The sequence below is a fragment of the Brassica oleracea genome, chromosome C3 (assembly GCF_000695525.1).
Source record: "Brassica oleracea var. oleracea cultivar TO1000 chromosome C3, BOL, whole genome shotgun sequence".
NCBI lineage: Eukaryota > Viridiplantae > Streptophyta > Magnoliopsida > Brassicales > Brassicaceae > Brassica > Brassica oleracea.
Genome location: NC_027750.1, coordinates 60,765,437 through 60,779,655, shown reverse-complemented (window position 1 = coordinate 60,779,655; position 14,219 = coordinate 60,765,437). Strand labels below are relative to the sequence as shown.

Sequence of the window (14,219 nt, the reverse complement as noted above, 5' to 3'; positions counted from 1 at the left end):
TGATTCATTTTTTTTTTTTTTTTTAAAAAAAAAAAAAAAAATTAAAATAAGAAACCCAAGTTGGGTATTTGGATTGAGGGTGCTCTTAACGTTAGGCCATAATTAACCGGGTTTCTTAGGTGGGGTTTTTAGATATATAAGAAATTTAAAAAAAAAAGAAAAATACCAATTAACTTAAGCAACGCCATTAAGCGACATAAGACACGGCTCTTGTGCTACACGCGTAGCCTTGATAGAACCTTTCTCACCTCGTTTCCATGGCTGCTTCAGCTTCTTTCTCTCTATCATCCCCACTTCTCTGTCTCTCTCCCGATGAGGAATCCACAAGGCCATCCCGAACCTGATTTCGAACCTCCTCCGACGATACCTTCGAATCCTCGGACATCGAAGAAGAAGGTTAGCTCCAAACTGAATCGATGGTCCATGGGCCGAGCTTTACGATCCGGTGCCGTTAAGATCGACCGTCAGACTTATCGTACCGATAACAATGACCATGAGTTGCTTTAAAGGTGGAGACTTTGTTGCTGCTTTGATGCTGAACCTGATTGTCAATGATGTTTATCAGCACAACTTTGGTCATCGTCCCCTTCAGGTAGAATAACTAAAGAGAGAAACTTTGCAATTGCTTTAAAGGTGAAGACTTTGTTGCTGCTTTGATGCTCATATATGAGATTACTCAATTGCAAGTTTTGATTTTTTTTTTGATGAATTTGTGTAATCTGAGAACATGCTCAATCAAATTTCCATAAAGTTCATTACTTTGGTCTCTGTTTTCTTGCCTCGTGGATCTGCTCATATCTCCTTTGATGTAAAATGTTGATTTTATTGTTTTTGTGTTGATGGGTCTTGAAACTTATGTATGTGTTGGTGTTTTGTGTTCAGTGTCTGAACTTTCTGGAGATGCGGCAACTGCACCAGCCCAAGTCTCTGTGGGAATGGGTTTGCTCGCTGGCTCCACCGTTACTTACGTCCTGTGTCATTAGCTATTTGACTGCACTTTGATTGGAGTAGTGCGATGAATGAAGAAGATAATAGAAACAACAGGAACAACAATTCTCATTGGTTAGATATTGTCTTCACTCTATTTTTGGGTCTTAATCATAAAGAATGAAAGACTATTCAAAGAAACATAATCTCTTGATATGTGTTGTGAAATTGAACAATAGCTAGATTGGTGATCATTGATGGGTTCTTTTTTTATATACCACGTTGGACTGGTCAGGAAGTGGTGACATGGCTAGAAGTAAAGGCGAGCTAAGAGAAGGTTCTTGAGAGCTACTGCTGTGGAAGAGGATACTTCTTCGCTTCCTCTACCGACGCTGCTTAAACCAGAGCTCAAGCATGGAAAGAAACCTCTTTTCGATCTCATGGAGGCTATTAGAGAGATAAAGGTAAGAACTTTTGGTCCTTTTTTTTTTTTTTTGGACAAAGAACTTTTGATCCATATGATTTGTTTTGTGTGTGTATGATACCAAAGGCTTAAACTTTTACTTGTTAATGTAATGTCAACATAGCAGTAGCTTCTTAGGTAGCTGTGTCAGACGATGTGGTTGTGTTTAGAAGTTGCTACGAGTAATAGATCATGAAAGTTTTGTTTCATGGTAGTATTGTGAGAGTTGTGGTATGAATTTGTAATTGGTGTTGTTGTGTTTGACTTATAAGTAGAGTGAGTGAGGAGAGGACGATCTGGACTCATCATATATTCATGAGAAAAACATTTTTCTAATTAGATGAGCTTTCCTGAGGATGCTTTGAGGGAGACCATTGGTGCATTTATGAACGCCCTATTGCTAGCAAAGCCTGCCGGATTGAAAAAGAGTAATAAGTCCATACCCCAAGCTTATACTTTTGTATGTTGATCTTTGTTTTGGATGATTTGAGTGGTTACTCTTTAACTAAACAATGGTAAAAAAATTTTTTTTAAGAACCCCTAAATAAAAACCTCCCATTGGAGCACAAAATTAAGGTGTTTCTTAACTAGGGTTCTTAATTACATTTAATTAATAAAATTATCATTAAAAGACTCTAAGTGGGGTTGTGGGTTAATCATACTCTTAGGACATCGTTATCGTCGGCCCTTGGGCCCGACCCTTAACCCATTTTGGGTTTAAAAAAAATTAAAAATGGCAAAGGACGAGACGAACGGGCCTTGATTAAGGGCTTCTCGGTGTCGTCCCTCGTGGGTACGTGGCAGCACCGGAGTGGGAGATGATTTCGAAGATGGATCGTCTTTTTCATTTTCTTTCTTCGTGCCTCTTTTCTATCCGACTCCAAAAGGCGACGGCGAAGGCGATTTAGCAGAGGAGGAAGCTTTCTACGTGATCTCTTAATCGATCTCTGGTGGCGAAGACTTGTTTCCGAAACCGAAAGCGCAATCCACATCCGACTCCGAAATCGACTCTGAAATATCCGATGACAAAGACCTAAATCGTCGGTTCGCTTCGTTTCCCAAGCATCCCCAATCGTCTGAGAATCGACCTAATCGTACCAAGGTATGTCCTTCACCTCCTTTCTGAGATCGAGATTATTATTTGATTGAATATTTGATTAGGGTTTCGTATAGATGTATATTGAAAAAATTGTATTGATTATTTGATTGAATATTTGATTAGGGTTTCGTATAGATGTATATTGAAAAAATTGTATTGATTATTTGATTGAATATTTGATTAGGGTTTCGTATAGATGTATATTGAAAAAATTGTATTGATTATTTGATTGAATATTTGATTAGGGTTTCGTAGAGATGATTTGATATTCGTATAGATGATTTGATAAATGATTCGTATAGATGGATTGAGTTTGAAATCTGTGTAAGGGATTTGATAAGGGATTCGTATAGATGATTTGATATTCGTATAGATGATTTGATAAATGATTCGTATAGATGGATTGAGTTTGAAATCTGTGTAAGGGATTTGATAAGGGATTCGTATAGATGATTTGATATTCGTATAGATGATTTGATAAATGATTCGTATAGATGGATTGAGTTTGAAATCTGTGTAAGGGATTTGATAAGGGTTTCGTAGAGATGATTTGATATTCGTATAGATGATTTGATAAATGATTCGTATAGATGGATTGAGTTTGAAATCTGTGTAAGGGATTTGATAAGGGATTCGTATAGATGATTTGAGTTTGAAATATTTGAATGTGTATTTTAGTTTGAAATCTGTGTATTTTTAATGAACCACACCAACCATTTCCAGTGAAAGTACACTTGTTTTCTAAATGTTTCGCTGTGTATTAAAGCCATTGTCGTGGTTACTTCGTATTGATTAGATAGGTTAGGCTATAAAGGGTAGTTTGTTTGAAACGAAATCCAGCAATATATTAATGATCTTGTTAGGATAGTTGATAGCTTTTTGTTTGTGTAATAACTTTAGATAAGACATATCTTGTTACCAGTTAGTCATTGAGTGGGTAAGTTATTGCTAACTTACTCTTGACTTCCTCCTATCAAACCTCTTCTCATGCCCCCCTTAATATACGTAGCTAGTTTATCTCTTCTACCATCTCCTCTTAATCTCTTCTCTCTTTTTAGTGGTATGGATTCAAGAAATAATTATACGCAGTCTTCTAGCTACGTAGGACTGCTTTACAGTCAACAAGGTCAGAAGAATTCATTATTTGCTCAAACCCAAGAAGCTGTGAGAAAAGATGTCGAACATGTCTTTGGAGTCCTGCAAGCTAGATTTGCCGTAGTCCCATCTCATTTATGGTATAAAGACAAGATTGCAAATATTATGAGAGCATGTATCATACTCCATAATATGATTGTCGAAGATGAACGATCATCATCCACTCACTACAAGAAAAATGTGTTTTAATAGCAGACCAGGATAGCGTTTTTTCGCTTTCTGCTATGGTTGACATATCCGGTGGTTTTAGATAGCGTTTGTATTTTTGGAAACGCTATAATAGAGCGGCATAATTGGAAACGCTCTGATAGTATTCATTTAATAGCACATAAAATAATAAACGTTATAATAGTATACTTTTTGAATCCCTAAACCCTAAACAAACTTCTGAACCATATACTCTAAAAAGCTAAATTTAACTAATATAGTTATAATCTTTATAATATTTTAGAAATTAAACTCCAAATCTTAAATATAGAACTATAAACTTAAATATTTTAAGATTAAACACCAAACCTATATACATTAAATCCAAACCCTATATCATACATAATCTCTAAATCTAAAATCATAAACTTCGTATTTGATAGTTCTAAAATTTCAATACTAAAACATACACGTTAAGACTAAAATAAATTTATTATATCTATACTCACAGAATTTCAACACAAAACCTTAACCTTTTTTTATCAAAAATCTGTATTAATAAAATTAGTTACACAATAAAACAGTTTTTGATTGGTTTTAATCCAATCGTTATAACTCATTATTTTGTTAATCTTTTTTCTTTTTTTTCTAATTGGTCAGTTAGTAAAACAAAGAGAAAAAATTTTCATTGGTGAAAACAGGAGGGTGAGGATATCTTCTATATTTGATCTCCACCGTAGATTTAACTCGATCTAAGGGGCATAAGTGATTCACTTTAATATTTTTTTTTTGCATTTCTCGTCTCCTCTTCTCTAGCAATCTCTTGTCTCCTCCTCTCTCACCATCTCTGCAATCCTCATCTCACGATCTCTCAAACTTGCTGTCTGTCGTCACGGCTTTAAGCTCACCACCTCTGCTCAAGTCTGGAAACCATGACCCCTCGCCTCCTCCCCTTGGTCTATCTCTACTTAAGCGTTCATCTTCTTTTCATCTTTTTAAAATAAAATCTATTGCTTTTGTTTACAGATCTTGAATAATGATGACGTAGAGGAGGTAATGATGATCCAGAGACAGAGGCGGCGGCCGACGCACAAAGAGGTTGAAGACGGCTGGGAGTTACGAAGACGACGGGCGATGCACAAAAAGAGGCCTACGAAGTCATAATGGAAGAGAAAGGGTAAGCTAGCTGTAGTGATGGAGGTAGATTCAAGCAAGAAGAGAAGAGAGGCGGGGAAGAGAAGAAGAAGAAGAAGAGAGGTGGAGAAGGAACGTAGACTAGGTTTTAGTTTTAGGTTTAGCTTTTCAATTTTTCTTTAAAAAATTGGTTTAGTTTGGTTTACTTTCATGTATCGGTATAAAAAAATTGATATATAAAATTTTTAAAATTATTTTTTCTTATTTTTTTTAATAATGTAATAATAACAAAAATTATACGCTATTAAAGAATATTTAATTGCATATAGAAAAGCGCTATCGTAGCGGAAGAAAAGATAGCAGTGTTAAAAACCGCTATGTAATGTCCTTTACCTACTATCACAGGCGATGATACAGCGCTTCAAAAATCACTATCGTATCGTTATATAGCGTTTTTCATCCGCTAATAAAACTCATTTTTCTTGTAGTGACTCAGTATGACGTTGATGAATTTCAAGAAAGAGAAGAGGTGGATACATTTTCCGTCAATATGCCTTCAAATCTCGGTAATATAATTGATCGTCGAACGAGCGTTCGGAATACACAAGCCCATCACAATTTAAAAAATGATTTGATCGATAATATATGGGCTAAATTTGGACATCTTCCAAATAACTTCTGATTTATAAGTTTTTACTACTCGAATAAAATGTTTGTTTGCTTTTATATATTACGATGTTTGTAATTTTTTTTTTGTAATTTCCTCATGTTTTCAATTTTAATTTTAAACTTTTCTTTTATATGTTTTATTAAAAACTATGCTTTTATATATGTTATTACTTATTAATGAAAATAATAAATTTAATTAAGTAAGGAACAAGGATAGTCCCACCAATAATCAACTACTTATACAAAAGCCCTTAGCTTAGTTCCTAAACACAAAAATAATAATAAAAAATGCTAAGGGCCCTTAATCAAATCCCTCCCATAATGATGCCCTTACAATACTCTCTGTTTAATTCCCCAGTCACGGTCCCTTGGTTTGGTAGGAATGATATCTTACTAGAATATTTTAATGCATAATTCATAAACAAATAATCAGCCAACAGTAAATCACTTTAAACCACGAGATGGGAAGTTTAACTCATACTCAATGTCTTTAATGGGCCTTAACCCTAGGCTTCAATGTTTCAAAATCACATGACCCCTATAAATACATAACAAAGTACACTTCTAGAGCAACTATGACAGAATCCTTAAAACCCTAGTTCCTAGTTTCTTATCTTAAGCGCAGCTCATCACTTTGTTTGTAGTGTCTTTCTCTTTAAAATCAAAGAAGCTGAAATTATTCATATTTTTTAATTCTCGTTCTGTTATTCTAATTGATGGTATCAAATCAATATCAAAACCATTGTTTTCCAAGCCATCTCATAAATCGGATTTGTTCATCATCAAATTGAAACCAAGTCTTTTAAATCCTTATTATTCCTTAGCTTTTTCGATTTAAAGCGTTAACGAAACGCTTATGATAACTAATTATGATTAAAAATGTTAAAAGTAGCGACTGATATCTTTTTGGCGATATTTCAACTCTGACTCTGATCTTTTTGGCGATATTTCAACTCTGACTCTGAGGGACTTTTAACTGCTTCTCTGTTTTGATCTTGTATTACTTGTTAATCTGTTCTTATCCATATTAATTCAGTGAGTTTTTGTGTGTTTGATCTAAGTATAGAATTTTCATTTGTGTGGCTTTTGGTTGAATCCCAATGATGATGAAATTAAAAAAATGTTAAAAGTAGTGACTGATTATATACTGACGAATAATCAAATTCTGAGGGATTCATCAATTATTTTATCTGTTTTTTATATGCAATGATCTGGTTGCCCCGTTTGGTTTCTTCAAAGTAAGGATGAAATCTTCGGAATACGAGGGGATTTTAGCTGAAATTATTTCACGTTCTTCGTTTTTCGAATTTGGTTTGACATCAGTGGAATGTTTAAATGTTGATTGAAGTGTTGTTTTTCGTCATTTCATGCTCTAGTTTTTTTCCTCAGTTATGCTTTAACAATAAGAAATAATCTGCATTATTTTTCATAGCTATTTGTGAAGATCGTCCTATCTTCAACACAACCTTGACTTGTGATCTTCTTCTTCTAGTCTTCTTGAATCAACTGAACAAAGGAGCACACGCGAGATGTTGACCTGGTGTTCACCGCACCACTCCGTTAACTAGGAGTGACCGCTATACTTCACCGGAGCTGGGATTAAACCAGCAACTGACTAGCCTTCAACGAATGAACTCACGGCTCGAGCCACCGTCTTTACAATTCGTTCACCTTGCTCTCTCTCTCATTGATTCTCTTGATGACTGATCTAACAACCTAATCAGCTCAAGTGATCAACACTTATCCTCAGCTTACCAACTCTTGTACGAATCAAGTTAGCTAACCGTCACACGTGCACAAACCGCACGCGTGTTTCCTAACATAAGAGAGAGAGGCCGGTTCAACACAATTACAAGCTTAACCATTCTAGACCGAATCTAATCTAAACCTAATCTATTGAACCTAAACCGAACGTAAGACTTGTCTATAACCAACAAATCTCCTCCTTAGGCAAGTCTTCACTCATCACAAGCTTGGATGATAACCTCATTCTCTAATCCAGAACAAAACACTTTCACATATTACGTACTTGATACTTCACGAAGCATCTACTTGAAACTCTTCACCGAGCTCCTCCTTGAGTCCTTGACCGGACTTCAAAACTTCTCCTTAGACTTCAGTCTTTGGTAACTCGAAGCATCTTCAATGCTTCTCTCATCTTGAATACTTGCAAGACCTTAGTGAAAATATCCGACGGGTTATTAGTTGTAGCTATCTTCAACACTTGAACCTCCCCCACTTTGATCAAGTCTCTGATAAAATGGTACTTAGTAGCCATGTGTTTAGTTCGCTCATGGAACACCGCATTCTTTGACAATGCAATAGCACTTTGACTACCACAGAATATCTCAACTGTGTCTTGTGGAAACCCCAACTCCTCTGCAAATCTCTTCAGCCAGACGTCTTCTTTCACTGCCTCAGATAATGCAATATACTCCGCCTCAGTTGTAGATAAAACTATAACCTTCTGCAAAGAAGACCTCCAGCTAACAGGGCTACCACCTGCTGTAAAAACCATCCCAATTGTTGACTTAGCATGATCCAAATCACCACCATAATCTGAGTCACAGTAGCCTCTGACTACAAAATTACCCTTCCTTTTAAAGCTTAGCTTAATGTCAACTGATCCCTTTATGTATCTAAGAACCCACTTTACAGCTTGCCAATGTTCTTTAACTGGTCGCGACATAAATCGACTGATCACACCAACTGCATATCCTAGATCAGGTCGAGTCCCAACCATTGAATACATCACACTCCCTACTGCATTCTGATAGGGAACCTTCTTCATGTACTCCTCCTGATCCTGAAGCTCCTTATTTGTTGCTGCCTTGAGTGAGAAGTGAGCACCGAGAGGAGTAGCAACTGATTTACACTGATCCATCTCGAATTTACCTAAAACTTTCCATAAATACTCTTCTAGTGATACAGACAGCTCTCCTTTAACTCGATCTCGTGTTATCTCCGTTCCCAAAATCTTCTTAGCATCTCCTAAGTCCTTCATATCAAACTCCTTTCCCAATACAGCTTTGAGCTTCTGAACTTCAGCTTTGTCCGTTGATGCAATAAGAATGTCATCTACATAGAGTAACATGTAGACATACACTTCCTTATCATTCTTCTTAAAGTAGACACAGATCATACTCACTCCTTGTATAACCCTTTGATCTCACAAAATCATCAAACCGTTTATTCCACTGCCTCGGACTCTGCTTCAACCCATACAACAACCTCTTGAGTTTGCATACTCTGTCTGGATACCTTTTATCTACAAAACCCTCAGGCTGCTCCATCACAATTAATTCATCGAGGTTCCCATGCAAAAATGCAGTCTTCACGTCCATCTGTTGTAGCTCCATGTTAAAATGTGTAACCGCCGAGAGAATGAATCTTATAGAAACATGTTTAACTACAGGAGCAAGATTTCCTGATAGTCAATCCCCTATGTTTGAGAGTATCTCTTGGCCACCAACCTTGCCTTATGCCTCGGTGGTTCTACTCCAGCAATGCCTGCCTTTCTCTTGAATATCCATCTGCACCCTATTGCCTTCTGGCCCTTTGGCCTCTCAATGAGATCCCATGTCTCATTTACCTCCAGTGAAGTCATTTCATCTTGAGCTGCTTTAGTCCATTTGTCACTGTCAGGATCTGCCATTGCCTCATGGTCAGAGCTTGTTTCTGTCAGAGTATCCTCAAACATGAGACAGACCAGACCCGCAAACTGATCCTCTCCATCAATAATATCACACTCGTAATCTGAAAGTCTTGGAGGTTGTCTAGTTGTCCTTCTGACCCTATCTCTGGCCAACTGATACTCCTCCAAATCTTGTTTCTCCTCCTCTCCCGCTTCCATAGTTGGAGAAACTCCTCCTTGAATTATTGTCTCTTTCATTTTAGCTTCTTGATCCTTGCTCTCAGAATCTAGCAACTTTAAATCAATAACAATAGACTCAGTGCTCAGCTCATTTTCGCTATTTTCTTCATTCTTGAAGTCTTTATAAACTCGCTCTTCTCTAAAGACAACATTCCTACTGATCACAACCTTCTTCTCTTCTAGAAGCCATACTTTATAACCCTTCACACCTTCTGGATAACCTGTGAACACACATTTTTTAGCTCGTGGAAAAAGTTTCCCTTCTGAAGAATGTACATACGCCAAACATCCAAATCTTCTTAGATTGCTTAAATCTACTTCATGTGTTATCCACAACTCTTCAGGTATTTTGAACTCCAGCGCTGAGGACGGTGATCTGTTGATCAAGTAAACTGCACTTCTGCTGCCTCTGCCCAAAACTTCAGCTCCAGCCCGCTCTCACTTAGCATACTACGAACCTTATTCATGATAATCATGTTTAACCTTTCAGCTATTCCGTTTTGTTGTGGCGTGTACGTGCACGTTATGTGTCTAACAATTCCATGCTCTTTGCAGAATCCATCAAACTGGTTGTTGCAAAACTCCAACCCATTGTCTGTCCTCAACCTTTTAACCTTCCTCTCACTTCGCGTCTCGACCATGGTCTTCCATACCACAAAATTCTGAAATGCCTCATCCTTGAATTTCAAGAAGTATAACCACACTTTCCTCGTATAATCGTCTGTAAACGATATGAAGTACTGATTTCTACTGAGACTGTGAGGGACATTTGGCGATCCCCAAAGGTCTGAGTGAATATAGTCGAGCTTATCTTTGGAAACATGCTTCGCTTGACTAAAACTCACCCTATGTGTTTTGCCAATAACACATGCTTCACAGAACTTCAAATCTTCAATCTTGCTGCTCCCAAAAACTCCCTTTTTGTATAAGACATCCATTCCTCTGCGACCTAAATGACAAAGCCTGCTATGCCACAACTGTGTGACATCGCCCACATTCTCTGTTGTTGTAGCAGAGCTGGTTTCTCCTGTGTATGAGGACAGAGACTGAGATTTGGCTTGAAGAATATACAGGGACTGTCTTCTAACTCCCTTCATTACCACTGTGCATCCTTTGATGACTTTGAGAACACCATTCACTGCTTTAAACTCGCAACCCTTCTCTTCAAGTGTTCCCATCGAGATCAACTTTCTTGCAATGTCTGGCATGAACCTGACCTCGGATAGAAGAAACGTAGTACCATCATCATTCTGAAACCGAACTGATCCCACACCTTTAACCTGAGCCACTGAGTTGTTTGACATCCTTACTTTTCCTTGTGATGTCTCTTAAAAATCAACAAAGACATCTCTTCTGGGAGTCATATGAAACGAACACCCAGTGTAGAGTACCCACTCATCATGATCTGCCTTCACTGCATTTGCTTCAGCTACTAGTAGTCCAACAAAATCTTTTGCATCATCCCTGGCTAGAGAAGCTTCACCTTTGTCTTGACCATACTTCTGTTCTTTGTTTCTTTCTAGCCACTTGTGACACTGTGTCTTGAAGTGGCCCTCTTTCTCGCAGATCCAACATAGGCGTTTGCCTTCCTTGCTCTTTGAACGAGCCCTGAACTTGTTCTTGCCTCCAAAGTTATTTCTGCTCCTGCTCTCTGACCTTCCCCTGACAAAGTTTTCTTCACCATTTGACTTGGTAGAAGGTGAGTCCTTATACTCCATTTCTTTAGACCTCGTTGCACTGGCAATCTCATCTACTCTGATTGCTTCTCTACTATACTTTAGAGTCTCCTTCAGGGAATCATATCTACTAGGCAAAGCATTAAGCAGCAGTATAGCTTGGACCTCCTCGGGTATCTCTATGTTGAGATTGTTCAGGTCTGTTATGAGCTTGAGGAAATCATCGACATTCTGATCAATCGTTCTTGTATCTTGCATACGAAAGGAGTAAACCTTGAGCTGAGCATGAACTCGATTCGGCAGAGTCTTCTTCATGTATAACTTGTCGAGTAACTCCCAAGCTTCTGATGCAGAATTGCATTTGTCTAGCTTCCTCAGAACATGATCTCCTAAGCTCATGCAGATTATGTTCATCGCCTTCTCATCTCTTTCGGATCTTGCAACTTCTTCAAGATCTCTCTTCTTCTGGAGTCCTCGTCTTCATCGTCCGTCTTTGTCATCACTAAAGCTTGTGATTGAAGTGACAAAACGTCTTTCAATCCTTGGACGCTTAGATTCGCAAGCATCTGTTTCTTCCAGATCCCGAAGTCACTCGTGCCGTCGAACATAGTCACTCAATTCCATCTTGTGCGTCGCCATTGTACTCTCCATCTTGTCGTAGATCTGGAACTCCGATCGAGAAATCAAAATCGAACACTAACCTTACTCTGATACCAATTTGTGAAGATCGTCCTATCTTCAACGCAACCTTGACTTGCGATCTTCTTCTTCTAGTCTTCTTGAATCAACAGAAGAAAGGAGCACACGCGAGATGTTGACCCGGTGTTCACCGCACCACTCCGTTAACTAGGAGTGGCCGCTATACTTCATCGGAGATGGGATTGAACCAGCAACTGACTAGCCTTCAACGAATGAACTCACAGCTCGAGCCACCGTCTTTACAATTTGTTCACCTTGCTCTCTCTCTCTCTCTCGTTGATTCTCTTGATCACTGATCTAACAACCTAATCATCTCAAGTGATCAACACTTATCCTCAGCTAACCTACTCTTATACGAATCAAGTTAGTTAACCGTCACACGTGCACAAACCGCACACGTGTTTCCTAACATAAGAGAGAGAGGCCGGTTCAATACAATTATAAGCTTAACCATTCTAGACCGAATCTAATCTAAATCTAATCTATTGAACTTAAACCGAACGTAAGACTTGTATAACTAACACTATTAAGTTGGAACTTGAAAGTCGAAAGTCAGAAAGTTCTTATACTTAATATAGGATTTGGTGTCATATGTTCTGACTCATTTTAAGAAAGTAACTGTAACGTTCCGAGCTGTCTACAACTTAGCACTGGACACCTGACTGATCCCATAGCCTCTTAGGTGATTCTGAAATATTTTTCTTGACCTAGGCTGAGCAGTTTTGAAGAGTTTCTGTTCTTCGGCCTCCTGAACAACAGCCTCCATCTAAAATCTTCATATGGTATACTAGATGGGATGGTAGGGAAGGCTGTTATTTAGGAAACATGTATGGCTGAGGAGCATAATGGTTTTGTTCCTGGGACATGTGGGTTATGGGCCTATTCACTTCTGTTGCGCCCACGTACGGAGTGAGCGGGTCAAAAATCAAACGCATTAAGCTACAAATCTGCTGCATTAAGTCATTAACCTTAAATTTTCACTACTGTGAGCGAATTGCTAAAGTTAATTCCCTCATCAACTTAGCAAAGAACATAATCTAACATATTAAACCCAAAAATACGGCCTTTAGCATGTATGCAAATCCTAAACCACAATGTCTATTTTAATACTAAACACACTGGCATTCCTGATTTCCCATTGTCAAGAAACAAAAGTTAATAGAAAGAAACATTTAGCACATTGATAACAACACAAGTCTCTTCATCACCCCCTAGTTCAAGAACATTGAATTTTAGAAAACGGAAACAGAAAACAAACAGAGCAGAACACCAAATAGGTTTTAAACTCTAAACATCATTTTAGGCTGTTCAGCAGAGCATCCATGTCTGCTCGTTTTTCAGTCAAGACACTCAATTTTTCCTCAATTTCTTTAATCCGAATCTCACAAGCTTCTTTCAGTGCCTTCTCCAACCAATCCAACTTAAACCCTGCATTTATCACAAAACTCAGTGCAGAATAAGCTTCAACCATATCACTGTTGGAGATTTCCTCAGGAGACTTGGATAGAATCTCAGTCAAGCTTAGTAAGATATTCAAGTATGTTGTTCTCAGATGTGAATTCTTTACACGGACATTTGATGCAATGTTTGGATACTTTTCAAACAAAATGTTCACAGATTCTACCTGCAAAAAAAGAAAAACATTGAGTAAAACTCAAGTGAGAGACACTAAGGCCTTGTTTTATTCTTGTGTTTTTCTTTACTTGTGAAGCAAGGACTTGAAACCCATTGATATCGACGACGTCTGTAGCTACCACTGGTACATCTAGTTCACCTACAACTTCAAGAACATCAACCTCTGCAACAATCTTGAGTTCACCATTCACAAGAAACCCGCTATCTCTGGCATTAAGGTCGGAAAGACGAATCATCGACTGAAAACCCTGCATGCTGTCCTTCTGATCAAACCAGTATTGAATTTCTGAAAATTCACAAAACAGATTGGATATCATCATCATTTACATTCTCAAATAAGGCATAGATAGATAGAAACACATATATCACCTCGCAATTGAGAGACTTCTCCAGGAATTTGATTTAAAACAGTAAAGGAGAATTTAGCGTGTCATCTCCATCCAGAAGGCAAAGATTCAGGATTAGGAACAACCAAATACAGAGATAAAAAACAACTAGCGTTGTCAACTCCTCTCGGAAAGGCGCCAAGACTCCTGCGAGCAAGTTGTTGGGGAAAGTCACACGGCGCAGCGGAAATACTAATGGTCGTGTTCCCCTGACCTTGTGCGAACCTGTGAGGAAAATACTTCGACGATGGCAAGATATCAAAGTTGCGATAACTAAATGAGACACACAATTTTTACGTGGAAAACCTCCTCGATGTGAGAAGGAAAAACCACGGGACCGTAGTCCACTCAAAAA

General features: G+C 38.0%; 1 long non-coding RNA gene and 1 pseudogene across 4 annotated transcripts; one reads left to right on the top strand and one right to left on the bottom strand.

Moving 5' to 3' along the window:
* Nucleotides 1-193: 193 nt before the first annotated feature.
* Nucleotides 194-5,558, top strand: LOC106332698. Of its 4 annotated transcripts, none has more exons than XR_001268154.1 (5): nucleotides 194-592; nucleotides 883-1,062; nucleotides 1,223-1,391; nucleotides 1,731-1,818; nucleotides 5,414-5,558. It is a non-coding gene; the product is annotated as an uncharacterized LOC106332698 (long non-coding RNA). The 4 variants fall into 4 exon arrangements; XR_001268153.1 differs by lacking the exon at nucleotides 5,414-5,558 and adding an exon at nucleotides 4,818-5,137; XR_001268152.1 differs by lacking the exon at nucleotides 5,414-5,558 and having other exon boundaries at nucleotides 1,731-2,493.
* A 7,579-nt stretch (nucleotides 5,559-13,137) lies between these two features.
* Nucleotides 13,138-14,219, bottom strand: part of LOC106331126 — a 5,688-nt pseudogene continuing 4,606 nt past the window's right edge.